The sequence below is a fragment of the Staurois parvus genome, unplaced genomic scaffold (assembly GCF_062004578.1).
Source record: "Staurois parvus isolate SC_StPar_1 unplaced genomic scaffold, SC_StPar_1.0 ptg000304l, whole genome shotgun sequence".
Lineage (NCBI taxonomy): Eukaryota > Metazoa > Chordata > Amphibia > Anura > Ranidae > Staurois > Staurois parvus.
This window is the reverse complement of record NW_028318100.1, coordinates 520,600-540,080: the sequence shown is the minus strand read 5'-3', so window position 1 is coordinate 540,080 and position 19,481 is coordinate 520,600. Positions and strand designations below refer to the sequence as shown.

The following is a 19,481-nucleotide window of genomic DNA, read 5'->3' as shown; positions in this document are numbered from 1 at the left end:
TGGGTGGGCTGGAGGTGTGTCAAGAGGCTCAGGATCACTGCTTGAGTGTGGAGGAGGTGGGCCAAGATGTGTGTTCAGAGGCTGGGGATCTGTGCTTGTGTGGTTGAGAGAATAGAGGAGGAGGGCAAAAGCGCATGTCCATAGGCTACTGTACATGATTGGAAGAGTAAGCTGGGACTTTCAATCAGTGATCCACAGGGCATAGCAAGGAGGATTAGAACAGCACATCTACTGGCAAACAACCCATTCAGTTTAAAAAAAATAAAAGAATTAAAAGGCAAAACATTTGTATATAGCTATAAAAAAAAAATAAAAAAAAAATAAGTACCCACCTCCACCTTTTCTTTTTTTTTTGTAAGTGATCGCATTCCTGCTGCTTCTCTCCTTTCAGCTGCATAAGAACTGGTGGGAGGAAAAGTTACAGTACACTGAGCTTCCCAGTGATGAAAGGCTGTGACTGTGTGGGGGGGGGGGGGGTGAGTGTTGATCAGGACAAGTCTGATCATTGGAGGAGAGAGTGCACACTAAGTTCCCAGCCCATAGCTAGAGAACTGAGCACAATGTGATCTCCTTCTTAGTGTGGTCAGTTTTTAATATGGAAGCAGATGAACTGGCAGGAACACCATGGATTTCACAAAACAGAAGCAATAAAAAGAGAGAGCAGGATATTTTTTCATACCAGTACATGGTATAGCAGGCACATATCATGGATAGGAAATGTTAGCATTAAACCCGCTTTAAAATGGCTGCTCACACAGCTCATATGAGTGCTCTACTACAATTATTATTATTATACAGGATTTATACAGCGCTAACAGTTTGCGCAGTGATTTACAAAATGTACTAATAATTCCATAGCAGATGCAGCCTCTTGTTAGAAATGAACTTCCAAATCTCATCAATATCTCATCAATATCACCTGGCTGCTGCAGTATTTTGTCAATTGTTTTTCTTTAGAAAAACTTTCGCTTTACTAGAAAGACTTCCCTTCTGGGGTACATGAAAACACAACACAAATCTTCCAGCCTCCTGAACAACAGTCCCAATATTATTATTATTTTTTTTTACTTACACAGTAATTCACTGTGGTGATTTGTTTTCTGCAACAGCACTCCCAGCCTAACACTTACAGGGCCTCATGTTTTTTCCAGCACCTGGCTTCTTAGCCAAGAGCAAAACCTGAAGTAACATTTTTATCTAAGGAACAACTACAGTCAACATGCATTCTATCCACAAATCTATCCTTTTATAACTTATATCTGTATAATATACTTCCCCATTCTGTTTGGACATATGGTTTTAAATAGATCATGAACTGTCCAGATCCATGAAAGAGCATTAGCATTTGTAGTTATCAGCTTTCCCTGTTTTCAAACTGAAATTGAAACTTTGTAGCACATAGAACCACTAGGTGCCTCTAACATACAGTATCTATGCTTGGTTTATATCATTCACATGAGGGGATAATAAGCTGAAATAAGCTAATATTAAAGACCTACAAAATATCGCAGTGAAGCTTCTAATGTCCATTTATTCACCAGGCTCTCACGATTCAATATTATTGCATGTTTCTTCTGAAGGTGCAAGCTTTCTGCTCAAACAGGCCACTGAATGTTCTTCTCTATTAACTACTTATGACTAGTGTTGAGCTTAAACATACCTGGGTTCAGTTCAAGGAACCCAAATATCAAAAATTAGTTCTACCCATTTTCTAGGTTAATAGGAAAGGGATTGTCAAATGACATGGGATACTGGGCACTGCCCTAATGAACCAAAGCAAAAAACATTATTTAAAAATTCTATTTGGCACAGGAGCAGTGATGTTAATATTTAAAGTGAAACATTTACAGGCAAATTCTTTTTGCCTGGCCTGTTGTAATATGACTACCAGGCAGGAGCACTGTTATCCTGGGTGGACATCATATGATGACCTCCCAGGATTGCGCCTCACTCTAACCCCACGGGAAGTGCTGCAGCACAATCTGTCCCCTGCTGTCCTATGTACTAGGCCACTATCAGTACCATGTGATTACTGTGACCAATCACCGCAGTCACTTAAATGATATATTGCTCACACAAGCCATGGGTATATGTGGAATTACACCCCAAAATACATTTTGCTACTTTTACCGAGTATGGGGATACCACATGCGTGAGATTTTTGGGAGCCTAGCCACATACAGGAGCCTGAAATCCAATGAGCACTTTGAAAACCTGAAGGTGCATAACTTCCGCATTTCACTTCCTCACTACCTATCATGGTTTCGGAGGCCCTGAAATGCCAGGATAGCACCAACCCCCCCCCCCCCCCCAGACCCCTTTTTGGACAGTAGACACCCCAAGAAATTTAAAAAGAGGCATGGTGAGTATTTTGCAATGTAATCTTTTTTGAGAAATCTGGGGTCTATCAGAAGCTAGATATCTCCTCTGCCCTTACATTATCTAATCTCACCAAGATCGGTGTGATCAGATGCTTTCCCAATTTACATAAGAGATGATCATCAAAATAATGAACAACCTTCAGTACTCACACAGAAGAATATAAATAATTATTATATGAATTGAATTATATCAGAATGTGAACACAATTGGATAAAAGGAATAAAACCAGTCCACGGATGGATGGATGGGGTGCAAAATTCTGGACGGGATCGGTGTGTTCAGAATGCAGCAATCAGCATGTCCATCCGATGGCTGTGCAGGTAAAAGGACCGTAGAGGCTATGGAATACATGAGCGGACAGGCAGCTCCTCATCAAGGACAGGGGGGTCCCACAGAGGTATGCAAAAGAACGACAAGCACGGTGCCAGGTAAGTGTAGATAAAAGCAGTAGTACTTTATTATAAAGAAACTTACATCTTAGAATCCCTCAGCTATTGTGGCAGATGAAGGACACTAGAGGCAGGGGTCATCAGAAGAGTAGATCTGATGAAATATGCATGGCCCTGGAGGAGACCCGCAGCGATGGATGAACGGCGTCTCTGAATGCCTTCCCGCCAGTAGGGAGAACTGAAGGGTGCTGTGAATGGAGGGAGGGCTGCAAAGCATTTCAGAAGCTCCACCTCCTTTGTCAAGCAAGCCCACCCCTGTGAACACAGGGTATATAGTAGCTGTCAGATCAGGGAATCAATCAAGGGGAAGAGAAGGGGAGGAGTGTACAGGGAAGGGACCGCTGGTGTTCTCCGGAGATCGTGGGATACAGCAAAGGAGAAAAGAGCAGAATACATACTCCGATTGGGATGTCTAAAAGAAATCTAGATGATCTGATCCTGTTTAGGCTCTCCCATCATATATACAAGACTTGTTACAACTCTTTGACACTTTGTCCAATTATGAATGGAAAGACTCCTATGTGTGGCTGTCCCTGGATGTCTGTTCTCTTTACACCTCCATCCCTCATGAGGCAGGCCTTACAGTTGTGGGACATTTTTTGGCCATGGAATCCCACCTCCACCAGAAACAAGACCATTTTATCCTAGAGGGTGTTAGGTTCTGCCTGGAACACAACTATTTCAAATTTCAGGGGAGCTATTACCTTCAGGTACATGGCACTGCCATGGGTGCGTCCTTTGCACCATGCTATACCAACCTCACTATGGGGTGGTGGGAGGAGACATGCATCTGGAGGAATAACCCCTTTGCTGAACATATCATCTACTACGACAGGTATATAGATGATGTCATCATAATTTGGGACGGCCCTATTTATAAATAATAAACTTTTAGGTCTATCCTTCACCCATGCCAGCAGGCCAGAGTCCCTAGTTTTTCTGGATTTAGAGTTGTCACATCTAGAGAGCAGCATTGTGTCCAAAACTCATTTTAAGCCATCTGCTGGAAACTCACATTTACATTTTAAAAGTTGCCCTCATCCTAAGTGGATGTAAAACATTCTGAAGGGCCAGTTCTGCAGACTGCACACAAAATACTGATTACTTGGAACAGGGTTTAGTCTTAACTAATAGGTTCCTGGACAAGGGCTATGACCCTGAATTGGTGACCAGGGCATACCATACCTGCAGTCTTCCATCTACCAAGACACAAAACACCCTGACTGACATTTCTGGAGATGTCAAAATTCATTACCCAATATCACTGTAAATATAGGCGGATGGAGAATATACACAAACGTCATTGGGTTATATTACTCCAGGATCCCAAATTAGGTCTTACACTGGGTGACAAGCCTAGGGTCATCTATAAAAAAGCAAGCAGTGTTAAGAATATTGTTGCCCCCAGCAGAGTGGGCATTCCTGCTAGTCCCAAAGCCCACCCGTTAGCCAGTTTTTGTATCCTTACTGGTATGTAGCAGTACAAAAAGCTGACATGTAAGATGTGTAAATTTGTTAATCACCAATTTACCGATTCAGGAGGAAAGGTATATACCATCAAACACTTTTTGACGTACGTGGTCTACTGCCTTTCCTGCCCCTGTGGACTCCTCTACATGGACCATACCATCCGTTCGGCTGGGGCACGTTTTGGAGAACATAGGAGGCTTATAGAGGAAGGCAGCAAAGACCATAGCGTCCCATGGCACTTCCTCGCTTAACATAACAAATCCACCGATGGCCTTGGGGTTTGGGTTCTTGAATCCATCCCTCCTTGTTATTCTCAGGCAGACAGGCTCCACAAATTATGCATTAGAAAGACATTTTGGATTTTTACCCTCAATACACTGTCATCTAAAGGGCTGAATGAAGAGCTCGAAATTAATACTATTATTTAATTATCAGTCACTGTATGATTCTTCTTGGAGTGCCTAATACGAATCTATTACCCTCCTTTTTTTATATATATATATATATATATATATATATTCCTCTTTTTTTTATATATTTTCATTATGATTATTATAATTCTATATCATCGTTTAATACCATCATCATAATGAATATCATGATTATTAGATTTTTTTTAAGTTTTTTTTTCTCCACCCGCATATGGTTTATTTATAATTATGTTTTTAGATTTGTTATTGATGTGATTTAAAGATTATTCAGTATTCCTTTACACTTCACAGTTTATTATTGCTATAACTTTTATATAATCTTTTAGATGCATTTTTTATACAGATATCATTGTCATTTATTATGTCCAAATTGTCATAATAATTAATGCATGTTAGGTGGATCTGATCAATGTTGCATGGCCCCCTATTTTTCTGGTCGTGTCCCTCCACCTATGGAACAACTTATCCGTTTTTATTTATCTATTTTTCATTCTCAGTTCACCATTCAATTCTCTTTTTTTCGTTATCCCGTTTATTATTTAGTACTCGCTAATTCCTTTCATTTTAGATTTCTGTTCCTGCTTCTGCTTTTCTGCACTCACAGCCCAGCCTGCTCTTACTTCTCTCTCCCTTTTTCCTTCCTTCAGTATAGTTCCTTTCCCATTTAGCCACACCACTATCATTTAACTGATTATTCAGATCGCTTTTAGACATCCTAATCAGTGTATGTATTCTGCTCTTTTCAACTTATCCATTTTATTTATCTATTTTTCATTCTCAGTTCCCCTTTCAATCTTCTCTTTCTCCTTTTTCTGTTTATTATTCCGTGCCCACTAATTCCTTTCTTTTTAGATTTCCGTTCTTCTCTTGCTATTGCTTTTCTGCACTCACAGCCCAACCTGCTCTTACTTCTCTATTTTTTTCCTTCATTCAGTATATTTCCCCTTCCCATTCATCCACGCCACTATTATTTAGTTGGTCATCCAGATCGCTTTTAGACATCCCAATCGGTGTATGTTTTCTGCTCTTTTCTCCTTTGCTGTATCCCGCGATCTCCAGAGAACACAAGCGGTCCCTTCCCTTCACACTCCTCCCCTTGATTGGTTCCCTGATTTGACAGCTCATATATACCATGTAACAGGTACTCATCAATGCAGATGTTTTGCTGGGGAGTATAGACATCAGCAAATTTTTGGTTAAGGTGAGTTACGAGGGGCTGAATTTTGTGGAGCCAGTCAAATTCACTGGACGACAGAGTGTGTTGTCATTGAAATGCATAAGACACATTATTCTCTTAAATATATGCCTGACCATGGCAGCAGAGAACTCCGGCATATGATGAATCGGGTCTGTGGACCAATACAACCTCAATTCATTTTTTTTTTTTTTTTTAGCAATGCCCATGTTGAGGGTTAGGCCCAAAAAAATGTTAAATTCAGAAACCGTAATGGGTTTCCATGCAAATGGTCTGGCAAGGTTTGAATTTGGGCTGGCAGTGATAAACTCTTGTGCATATATATTGCTTTGATCCACATTCAATGCATACAGATCTTGTGTGAAAAACAGCTCCAAAAATCAAGGGGGGTATTTATATTTGTTGTTTCCACCTGAATTCCAGGTTGGGCAGTGAATGTGTTGGGGGGGGGGGGGCGGAGTACGGGTACTACAGAATTTGTGGGCTGCCAATCTGGATTTGCAAGCACATCTGGAAGGACACTAGGAGCTCTACGGGCCTGTGTGCAAATTCTTGGTAGCTGCGGGACTCTACTTGTGCTCGCCACCGCATCAGCTTGTATTGCACTTATGGGACTCGCCACATCACCAAGTAATAGTGCAGTGCTTTTATACAAAAGACCAGGATGCACTAGGCCGCTGGTGCTTGCCAGTTCACCAAAAGGTAGAGCAGCACTAGTACTGGCACTCTGGTGCATGTGAGAATCATCATGCGTTTGTAACATCTCAGCAACTTGGGAATGGAGTTGGGTACTCCTGATCTTAGCAGGGACCTTTTCTCCTGAGTTCTGAGCTATCTGTCAGGGTGCCGCTGCTGTCTACAGGTTCGTATTCTGAGGCTGATTGTGTCAGGGAGTCTTCTCCTTCGCTCTCATCTGACATGCTTAGAATCCTGTAGGCATCTTCACTAGAGTACCTTTCCATTGACATTTTGACCACTAAATTTATAGGTACGTAGTGCGACTCAAAAAAGAGCACCTCTTTCCACCCGATCAAACATGCTGGGAACCCCCAATTGTACCGAACTCCTTTTTCTCTCGTATGTTCTAATAACGGTTTTAAGATTCTTCTTCTCATTAAAGTCTCGAGAGCAACATCCTCACAAATCTGCAATTTCGTTTGTTCATATTTTATTTCAGGGGTCTCACAGAATTTTTTCATATTTCTCTTTCTTCAAAATTATGGAAATGGACAATCACATCTCTTGGAAGCTCTGGCGTGATTCCTGGAGGTCATCTAATTCTATGCACTCTCTCCAGTTTTAAAGGATCCATGCCTAATCTTCCTAACAGGGGGTTGAGTACACTTTTTTTTTTTTCCCTGCAAATCCTCTTCTCTTATGTCCTCTGGTAGGCCCCGGATCCTCAAGTTAATTCTCCTTTCTCTATTCTCCTGATCTTCCAGTCTATATGACAACTTCCTCTGTTCCTTTTCCATCTCCAACTTGCATTTTCAATTTTATAATCTCCTGATCTTGGGCCTCCATTTTCCATTCTATTTCTTCAACTCTTGATAACATTCGTCCCAAGTCCTTATGAATCACCACCATTTCATTTTTTATAGAGCATTCCAATTTTGCAAACATTTCTACCATCTCATTTGGTAAAGCCCCGTTGGTCCGCCAAATTGTGTGCTATTATACTTTCGAGGGGAAGGAGACTTGAGCTTTTTTTTTTTTTTAGTTTAGTTTCTTCTCTTTTGTCTATCCTCCCAGCCCAGGTCCCACCCTTGCGCACAGTCCCCTTTTCTCAACATCTGAATCCCAAGAAGAAGCATAGACAAGAAATTATAAAAAATGGTAGGCGTCTGGAGTCTCCTAAGTGTCGATATATGGGGAAGAAAGGGGAAGCTCATATGTCGAGAACAGATGACCCAGAGTGGTGCACATGCTCAGAGTCATACCCCAATGAAGAAATAGTCATTGGGGGGGGTCCCACGTCAGATTCTAGGGCAATATATAGGCCTAGGGATTTTTAGGGAGGGGAAGGGGGAGGGATAGGGGAAGAGGGAGGGGGGAAGGGGGAATAGGGGTGCTGTCCATATACGAAAAGATCTGGGTATCCCTACCTGTAAATGGAACGTAGACTTGAAAATAACTATTAGATATGAATTTTATTAATATTATGACTTTATAATGTGAATGGCCTTAACTCTCCAACTAAAAGACCTAAGATACTTAGGGAAGTGCACCAACACTCCATAGACGTGGTATTCCTACAGGAGATGCATCTCTTATGAGACCAACATTAAATTATACTCAAAGTCTTACCCAACCTGGTATTACACAGACTCGCCAATAAAGAAAGCAAAAGGAGTAGCAATAGAATTTGCAAAAAATATAAACTTTGAAGTTGAGGGGAAAATGGTAGATCTAGAAGGTCGGTATTTGGGATTAAGAGGGAAACTGCAGGGACAAAAATACACAGTGGTAAATGTATACTGCACAATAAGAACCCAGAAGATTTCCTTTCAAATTTAATTGAGAGGATCATGGAATTCAAGATAGGTTGTTTGATTGTGGCTGGAGATTTTAACTGCAATATGGATCTATGGATGGATGCATCTTCTAGTGGGCAGAGCGAAGGAGGGAAAAAACTAAAAGTTGAAAAAAGGATTACATCAAAACCAACTAATAGATACGTGAAAAATAAAGCACCCTAGAGAAAACTATTCCTCTGCACACAGATCATACTCACGATTGGGCTATATATTGATAGAACATAGACAGTTGGAATCTTTGGTTAAATCTAGAGGTTATGACTATTTCAGACCACTCCCCTGTAATGGTGAGATTACGAATGGGAGGAGAGGGAAATAAAGAGCTATGTGGAGATTAAATGAGACGCTTATAAATGACCCAGACATAGCAGAGAAGTTAAGGGAAGAACTAGAACAATTTTTTGTAATAAATGAAACTGAGGAAGTATCGGTAGCAACGATATGGGAGGCACATAAGGTATATATGAGCGGAATCTTGATAGCGGTAGGTACAAAAAAAAGAGATCGGGAGAAGAAGTTAAAAGAAGTAACTGAAGAACTATATAAATTAGAACAAGCACATAAAAGAAAGCAAGATCTAGATCTACATGGAAAGATCACTCTTAAAAGAGAAGAATTAAAAGATTTAATAGAGGAGGAAACAAAGAAAACCTTTAATAGAGTTTCAAAGGAAAGATACTAGTGGGGGAACAGACAAGGAAAATATATGTTGAAGAGGTTGAAGGAAAAGAAATCAAAGAATTAATTAACAAAAAAAATGGAGATCTGATCTATACCACCACTGATATCGCAGAAAGATTCCAGAAGTTTTACAGTGAACTGTATGAGGTGAACCCTATAAATCAAAAAGCAACAGAGGAAGAAAAGATTAAGAGAAGGCAACTCTATAGCAGCTGACTTACCAAAGATTGCAAAAGATAAATTAATATCATTAGAACAAACTATTTCTCAGGATGAAATTAGGGAGGCTTTGAAAAATACGGTGGGAGGGAAGAGCCCGGGCCCAGATGGTTATACAGTGGGGTACTATAAAAAAATTTAAAGAGTTACTGATTCCTAAACTCTTTAGATATATGAATGCATTGGGAGAGGGAGTGGAAATGAGAGGGGAATCATTGCATGCACATATAACAATTATTATTAAAGAAGGAAAGGATGGTACTCAATTTTCTGGTTATAGACTCATACAACTGTTGAATACCAATACCAAATTATTCGCGAAGGTGTTGGCTACTAGGTTGAAAGAACTGATGCTGAAATGGATGCATTTGGACCAGGTCGGGTTTATACCAGGAAGAGAAGGAAAGGACAATGGACTGAGAACATTGCTCCTTTTGCAAAAAGCAAAGAGAAGTAGACAGCCAACAATAATATTGTCGATCGACGCAGAGAAAGCCTTTGATAGAGTAGACTGGGGGTTTATGATAAATACGCTGGAAGTTCTAGGAATAAGGGAAAAAATGTTAAAATGAATAAAAGAACTTTATAATACCCCTTCAGCAGCGGTGAAGGTAAATGGGACCCTGTCTGATTCCTTTAGATTGCATAATGGTACTAGGCAGGGATGCCCATTGTCACCATTACTGTTTGCACTGTCCCTGGAACCACTTTTGGCATTAGTAAGAAAAAACATAGATATTAAGGGAATTAAAATAGGAGAAGTAGAGCATAGGGTAGCAGCATATGCAGACAATATGTTGTTTTATATAGATAATCCAAGATTGACGCTACCCAATTTAATGAGGTTATTAAAACAATATGGAGAATTATCTAATTTAAAAATAAACCCTACAAAATCTGAAATTCTAAATATTGTGTCAAAATCAGAGAGGAGGATTTTGCAAGAAGACGTTCCATTTACATGGAGGGAAAGGGAAAAAGATACTTGGGAATAAAGTTAACTTCAGCAATAAAAGATTTATATCAAGTTAATTACATCCCGCTAATAAATGAAATCAAAGATGAGTTGAGAAGGCACTCAGGAGGATGGGTCTCATGGATTGGATGTATAAATTTGGTTAAGATGGTAATAGTACCAAAAATCCTGTATAAGTTTCAAATGCTCCCAATAAATATACCCGGATCCTTTTTTAGGATAATAAGAAAACTGATAACGAGATTTATTTGGGATAATAAGAAACCAAGAATTAAATATGAAACTCTGTTAGAAAAAGGAGAAAGGAGGATTAAACTTGCCAAATATGAGGAAATATTACATATCAGTTTTACTATCACGGGTGGTTGAACGGACACATAATTCACAAGAAAATACGCACTTTTCAGGAATTAAATAATACATTTGTTGCACTAGATGAACTGAGATATAGTCAATTAAAACATTTTGTCTCAACACTCCCCCAGCCACTGAGGATGGCGAAAGAGATGCAACCATTTGAAAAATTGTTGAGTTTGAAGATGAGTTGTGAACATATAATATCAAGGATTTCTAAGACTCTATCTGAACTCATGGGAGCTGGAATTCCGACATTCTTAGAAAAATGGGAAAGAGAATTGGGTACAAAAATAAATGATCAACAGGAGAGTAAAGTGTTAAAATTAATACACGGAGTGAGGAATATGAAAAAAGTTGAAATGAATTATAAATGTTTGTCTAGCTGGTATTGTACACCGAGTGTGGCATATAAACAGCGAGAGGAAATATCACCATTGTGTTGAAGGGTATGTGGGGCACTAGGGACGATGGTGCACATTTGGTGGGAATGTCCAAAAATACAGGTATTTTGGCAAGAAATAATTAAAAATATACAGGAGATTTTGGGGACTTCAATCCAGAAGGACCCATGGGTGTGCCTTTTCTACAAAAGAGAATTGTCAGTAAAACAATAATAAAATAGTATACTATATTATCTACTTAGTACTGCAAAAAGCTTGATTCCTAAATATTGGCAGGTCCAGGATTCCCCAACAATGAAGGACTGGATAGATAGAACTGAGTATATTAATAAGATGGAGGAGTTGTGTTATATTGAGGAGGATAAAGTGGAAGTGTATATAGAAAAATGGAGAGGGTGGTGTGATTTTAAAATATCGGGAAAATATGTTAAAATGAGGGGTGATTTGGTAATTGAGTTGGAGAATTGAAATGATTAAACAGATCAATACAGAAAAGGAAAGATAAATTATGGGTTGGTATACAGAAAGGGAAAGAGCAGTTAAGACAAGAATGAACATGGGTTTTTTTAAGGGGGGGTGGAGAGGATTGGGGGGGAGGAAATGGGGGGAAAAGGGGGTGTATTTGATGTGATATTTTTGTTATTTGTATTGTCTCTTTTTCTAAAGAAAATTAATAAAATATATAATAAATAAAAAAAAAAAAAGAGCACCTGGCTGTCAAGGACTGCTTGAACCGCTACCAAAAAATTACTGGCAAGTGCTAACAGACCAGGTCTGATTCTGCGAACACTGCAGTTTTGTGTGCAATGTACCAAGTGACCGTGAACTACTGACACTGCACTTGCTGGGGAAGAAAGGGGGGGGACTGTAGGGGCTAAACGCAGATGCTGGGGCTGATCCAGCTAACGCTGCATTTTTGGGGACACTATAATGTGAACGCTGGTATAGTTTTGATCTGATCAAAGATATTGACCGGCAATCTGACGCTATCTGGGAGGGGCGATAACTGATGCTAACAATATCTGCCCGCGAGAAACCGCAGGAGTGCGAATCTCGTGTGTGCGTTATTTTTGCGCACAGGTGCTGCCCTATAGCAGTATTTCTGCTATAGGGCAGTCCTTAAATGGTCAAAGTATATCTAACAGCAAAACCTCTTTTATATTTTTTTTCTAGATAGACTGTAGAGGAATTGGAATGCCTGTCTTTTTTTTTTTTTTTATTGTCTGTGCCTCTGTTCTTTGCTTTCTGACAAAGCCTTGGCTTGGGAAATGGGAGACATACAAACTCATTGTCCAGAATTACCCTAAGTTTGCCTCCTTTTACAAGGGTATTTGCTATTCCTGCTTGCTCCACCTCTGCTGCCAAGAGCCTCATGTCCATTAAACAGAGTATGAGAACTGTTGCCAACTACACGATTGAATTCTGTACTTTGGCAGAAGAGGTTGGTTGGAACAATAAGGTGCTCATGGCTCCTTTTTTTCCCATGGCCTCTCTGATAACATTAAAGGTGAGATTGCAGCTCAAGATATACCCAAGAATCTTGAGGAATTGATCTTGTTTACCATTCTCATTTATACCAGATTCCAATAGATGCTTTCCTTTAACCACATCCCGTCCGCCCTATAGTAGATGTACTGCAAAATCACGTATGTGTATGTACATACATACACCAATGTTAACCCTTTGATCACTCCTCATGTTAACCCCTTCCAGCCCAGTGCCATTAGTACAGTTTCAGTGCTTCTGTTCTTTTTTTTTTTTTTTTTTTTTTTAGCACTGATCACTGTATTGGTGTCGTTAGGGATGTCAGTGACACCAAGTAAGTTCCCCCCAGTGTTAGAATGCCCGCAGCAGTCCCGCTATAAGTCGCTGATCGCCGTCTTTACTAGTTAAAAAAAAAAATTCCAGTATATATACTGCCATTTGTAAACGCTATAACTTTCACGTAGACCAATTACTTTACACATATTGGGATTTTTATTAGATTTTAGAACATTACAAAAGAGAAGGTCTAACAATAGACCAGAAAAAGGAATAACAGTTAACATTTGTAAAAGTGCAATTCAGCGAGCACTAAAATGGAATAAAAGCAGCAAATGCACTAAAAGGAAACCTTAAAACCCTCTTAAAATTTGTGAAACATACAGTGCAGCGCTAATAAAATAATATAGCTATAAATGCCTAAAATGTGGCGTTAAACGCATATATAACAAGACCATAAATTATAAAGTCCAATAGCAGTATAAAATTATATATAAAAGTTCTGTAGTGCTCTTTATGAAATTGTAATGAAGAAGGTGACTTTAATATTCTGATAAGGCACAAAAACCGGCGTCGTGCAGAAAATGATAAAATTGCGCACTCACCAGATGCGCAATTAATAAGCGCATTAATCAAAGCCAGAGGTCCCTCTGTCCTGGAAAGGTGCAGCTCGCAGTGGGTGGACTTTCAGTCACAACTGGTCAGTAGGATGACGCCTCTAAAGGTCTTTCCAAGTTGTGGGCTGCAGTAGGGGTCAGCAATTAGATCACTCTCCTCTGGGCCTTAGGGATGGTCACCCATGGATCATGGGGAGTTAGATGCTCGGTATGGAGCAAAAAATAGTTTCCATAGTGTAGTATGTCAAAAATAGTAAATGTTTTATTAATGAATCAAAAACATAAGTTAGCAAACACACATTTAAAATTCGGTAAGCCTTCGCCAATAGGTAAATATCATGTAGATAGCGTGCAGCGGGAAACCGCTAAGATCACTAACCAGCTGGGTAGTTTTGTGGCCACCGGATCTCCGCGATCCAGTGGCGTGATGTCACAGGCCTGTGTGGCTCCTCCTTGACGCATTTCATACATCTAGTACATTATCAAAAGGGGTGATGTCATAGCAGCCTGGACGTCAGATACAGTGCTATTTGTAGGCACAGAAGGTGCTTCAAATGAACGGGAGCCATCTTGCCGGTGATCGGCGAGAACTGCACATGTGCGGAAGCACGGGCGCCATTTTACTGTAACCCAGCTAACACTAAGCAGGTAACAGCTTCTATTGGGCAGGGGGGACCTTCACCGTGGTATTTGAGGCATGGTGGCCTCTTAACCTAAATGGTCCATGGCAATAGTTGAGCAGGAATTGGGCTCAAACTATCCCAGGGGTAAAAAAGATACTACCCAGCGCGATTCCATTGTAATGCGCATGCGCGGAAAGTTACGGGTACCATTTTCTCGAAGCCTTCTGTAATGCACATGCGCAGAAAGTTCCAGGCACCATTTTCTCGGAGCCTGACTGCTCGTGTCAACATATTGCACAGCAGAAAATATTTATTTGGAAGGCTAAAATATCAAAGAGAACAGACATGCATGCTTTGTAGTGTGCATGCCCAATTGCTATGTCTCTTTTACAAAAGGTACATCGATGATATTCTTCTCCTATGGCAAGGAGAGGAAGAGGCTCTAGTTAATTTTTTCGGAACTTTAAACAATAATAATCGGAATATCAAGTTCACGTTTTGTTATAGCACGACTGAGATTAACTTTCTTGACATAACCCTAGTCAATAAGGGAGGTCACCTGATATCAGAAGCTTACTTTAAAATGACTGATAGAAACAGTTACATTCCGGTTGACAGCTGTCTTCACCCCACATGGCTGGCCGGCATTCCCAAGGGCCAGTTCATGAGGGTAAGGAGGAACTGTGCAGAGGTCAACACCTATCGCACTAAAGCGACCATCCTCAAAAAACAGTTTGTTGAGAAGGGATATAAGGAGGAACTATTAGATACAGAACTGGACTTTGTAGCAAACTTAGACAGAGATACAATGCTTACCAGTTCAATAAAACATAAAGATGGGAAATTTTGCCCTTTTGTAACTTCATTCTCAATCCAACACAAGACAGTCAGTAACATTATTAAGAAGAATTGGGATATACTCAAAGCAGATCCTATTCTTTCCAAAGCCCTACCCGACAAACCAGAGATTTTGTTCAGGAGAGGTTCTATACTAAGGAATAAGATCTCCCCAAATATCATTGACCCACCCCCTAAGACTATGTTGTTCTCTAACCTAAAAGGTTTTTTTCCATGCAAAAAATGCATTATATGTAAACAGAGTACAAATTTACCAAAAAAAGTAGAATCATTTACGTCATACAAAACGGGGAAAAAATACAATATTACAACATTTTTAACATGTAACAGGCGGTATGCAGTATACCTCTTGGAGTGTCCATGCTGCTTACAGTACATTGGCCACACCACAAGGAGGCTCCGAGACCGTTTTAGAGAGCATGTCAATAATATCAAGAAAGACTTCAGAGAACATTCACTCTCAAAGCATTTTAGGTACCATCAGAATAGAGCTCCATCCACTCTAAAATTTGTTGGTATAGACTTGGTTCAGAGCGACTGGAGAGGCACAAATAAGAGTAGATTGGTCTCGCAGATGGAGACCAGGTGGATCTATGAAATGAAGACTCTGACCCCTGCTGGCCTGAACGTGGAAATTGACATCAATTGTTTTATAGATAATAGTTAATGTCTTTCAGTTCTGTTGCTTCCACTTTTGTATATTATTGCCACCACCAACTGTATTTATTGCCACTTATTGGTTATTATCTATTAAGTATTCATTTTATTGTAATTTATTGTACTCCATACCATTCATTTTTATCTGATTTTGTATTTAGGTTTAACCTATAAATTTATACCCACGAGCACTGAGCAGCTCACAGTTTTAGGTTTAGTACCTTATATACCCCTTTTTTAATTTGTATACATGGTCACATAATAGATTTTTATAATATTAATCCGTTTTAGACCATTTAGCGTCCTGTAGATCGAATAAATGTGCACCTTATTATATTATATTATTGACATATAGACCTGCAACATTAGAATATGGGCATTTTAATAATATACATTTTACATTCAAATAACATGCACTTTACACGTGCTAACCCCCATAGGGAAATTTGTAATAAGTCACAATAACAAATTGCTATGTCTCTGACCATAGAACTCAGAGAAAATGGAGTGGGCATGCACACTACAAAGCATGCATATCTGTTCTTTGATATTTTAGCCTTCCAAATAAATATTTTCTGCTGTGCAATATGTTGACACGAGCAGTCAGGCTCCGAGAAAATGGCGCCCAGAACTTTCTGCGCATGCGCATTACAGAAGACTCCAATAAAATGGCGCCCGTAACTTTCCGCACATGCGCATTACAACGGAATCGCACTGGGTATTATCTTTTTACCCCTGGGATCATTTGAACCCAATTCCTGCTCAACTATTGCCATGGATCATTTAGGTTAAGAGGCCACCATGCCTCAAATACCACGGTGAAGGTCCCCCCTGCCCAATAGAAGCTGTTAGCTGCTTAGTGTTAACTGGGCTACAGTAAAATGGCACCCGTGCTTCCGCACATGTGCAGTTCACGCCGATCACCGGCAAGATGGCTCCCATTTATTTGAAGCACCTTCTGTGCCTATAAATAGCACTGTATCTGACGTCCAGGCTGCTATGGCATCACCCCTTTTGATAATGTACTAGATGTACGAAACGCGTCAAGGAGGAGCCACACACACTTGTGAGGTCACGCCACTGGATCGTGGAGATCCGGTGGCCAGACAACTACCCAGTTGGTTAGAGATCCTAGTGGTTTCCCGCTGCACGCTATCTACATGATATTTACCTATTGGCAAAGGCTTACCGAATTTTAAATATGTGTCTGCTAACTTATGTTTTTGACTCATTAATAAAACATTTACTATTTTTGACATACTACACTATGGAAACTATTTTTTGCTCCATACCGAGCATCTAACTCCCCAGGATCCATGGGTGACCATCCCTAGGCCCAGAGGAGAGTGATCTAGTTGCTGACCCCTACTGCAGCCCACAACTTGGAAAGACCTTTAGAGGCGTCATCCTACTGCCCAGTTGTGACTGAAAGTCCACCCACTGCGAGCTGCACCTTTCCAGGACAGAGGGACCTCTGGCTTTATTAATGCGCTTATTAATTGCGCATCTGGTGAGTGCGCAATTTTATCATTTTCTGCACGACACAGGTTTTTGTGCCTTATCGGGAATATTAAAGTCACCCTCTTCATTACAATTTCATAAAGAGCACTACAGAACTTTTATATACAATTTTATACTGCTATTGGACTTTATAACTTATGGTCTTATTATATATGCGTTTAACGCCAAATTTTAGGCATTTATAGCTATATTATTTTATTAGCGCTGCACTGTATGTTTCACAAACAGTTAACATTTGCATGGTCCACATAGCATATAAAGACATATCTTACAAGCGGAAGGCGCATGACGATAAAAATCAGATCACCGCGTCAAATACATTAAGCGTTTCCAGAAAGGGAAAATCTTTCTCATTATGGAGTAATGATTATGTATAGAATATATCAATCCAACTTAACTAGGGTTTCCATTGTTGCACGAATCTAGAGACCTTGTTGTTTCTTATAGCCAAGAGACGTTCGTACACAAAATTTGTTTTTAGAATCCTGTATAGTCTCAGAAGGGTTATGTCAGGCTCCGCCCAACGGGATCTCTAGTGGTCCACGGCACTAGAGATTTCCCAGGACGCGGAGTCTAAGTCCCAGTCTGCCTTTTCACCAGGGCCCCTGATGGTGGGGATGGACTTGGTGCAAGACTGAAACCAGGTCGCGTTCCTGGGCACCCCTGGTGGTGGCAGAGGGGTCCCGCTGAGGGTATGTGCCCGGGTTGAGCCTACTGTGAAGGGGATGACAGATCACGATCCGAGCGGGATGGATGGGATGACAGATCCCGATCCGAGCGGGATGGATGGGCGACTGTCAGGGGTAAGCGAGGTCAGACTAGCCGGGTCGGTATCGTGCGGGCAGCATGGTACAGGGGGAGTAAGCGGAGAATGGTTGGGGTCACAAGCCAGGTTCAGCAGGTAGCGAGCAGCGTGGTACCGAGGGTCAGGCAAAAGGATGGTCAGAAACAAGCCGGGGTCAGAGCAGGAGAAGGTCAGCGTATATCAGAACAGGCAGAGTTTGGCAACAAGGAAGCGTACTTACAGGACAGGAACAAGACCTTGTGGCAACTTGGATATGCACAGGGCCGTTTAAATAGGGCGCCCTGTTCTTCCATTGGTGCGGCCGCGATCGCTAGTGCGCATGCGCTGCCGCCGCCGCGATCGCCGAGGACCCAGCGTTCTGCGCATGCGCGCACCACCGCGAGTCGGGGATCCCTGACAGGTTAGGTGTTTGTGAATTTTTCCAGTTTCTACTTATTGTAGATCTGGCTGCTAGTAGAATGAGAGATGAATACATGAAAGAAGTGTGGTATATCGGAGATTCCCAGGTTTAACAAGGCAGGAGCTGGGTTAGGTTTCATAAGTATCCCAGTAACCTCCGAGATAATTTGAAAGATCTTTTTCCAAAAGCTAGTGAGATTCTTACAATAACAAAAAATATGTGGTAGTGTGCCTACAACTCCACAATCTATCCAACACAGGGGAATGGAGCGAGCTAAATTTAGAAATCTGGTAGGGAGTATAGTACCAGCGTGTGGTTATTTTTAGAGACATTTCCCAGTGATCTATACAACTAGATGTTTTGTATAGGGATCTAATAGCAGATTTCCAATGTGACCCACCAATTGGTCGGATTCCCATTGGAGCATAGCTGAGTTTTTGTCAAATTCTAGTTTCTCCTGCAAGAGAGTGTAAAAGGGTATTGGCTTAGTAGGGCATCTGGTGGTCGATAAGGTAGACCAAGTTGTATCTAACACCCAGTTAATTTTAGAGGGTAAGCCATGGGAATTTTGATGGTATTGGTATCTCTTTTTCTAAGAGTTGAAATTCGTTCTTCACTGTTTTCTAAGTTTTAAGTGTATTAGAGGTATAGAGATTTCTTGAAGGCCTTTCCCTAACCACAGTTGTGTTGTGAAGAAAGGGATAATAATTTTTAAAGGGAAAGGTAAAGAGGCGATAGAAGCTGTAATATCGGAGTTGGCTAGTAATTTTCTCCAGGCTAACAGGCTGCAGTATATGTTAGGGGGGGGGGTTCTCAGTTTCCAAGGTTTCCAGGCATCTATGAGTAAGAAATGGTAAAGATTACTGCCAGGGACTAGCATAGAAGCATAGATTCAAGTCTCACCCAACGGGTGTCTGAGGTCTGGGGTCTGATTTGGTCCAAGCGGATAGCCTCAAATTCAATACAGCCTTCTCCACCAGCGTTTCAATGTTTACGGGCAAGGGAGCTCAAGATTCTAGGTTTTTTATCATTCTATAAGAAACGCTTGTAAAGTCTAGTTAGGGAAGCTAAACTATGTAGAGGAATTGGCAGCAGGAGGGTTCTGAATATGTATAAAATCTGAGGTAAGATTTTAATTTTA

At 40.6% G+C, this 19,481-nt stretch overlaps 1 protein-coding gene across 4 annotated transcripts in view; it reads left to right on the top strand.

Moving 5' to 3' along the window:
• Positions 1–19,481, top strand: part of TMC4 (transmembrane channel like 4) — an 880,426-nt gene that overhangs the window by 381,750 nt on the left and 479,195 nt on the right. The window lies entirely within an intron of this gene.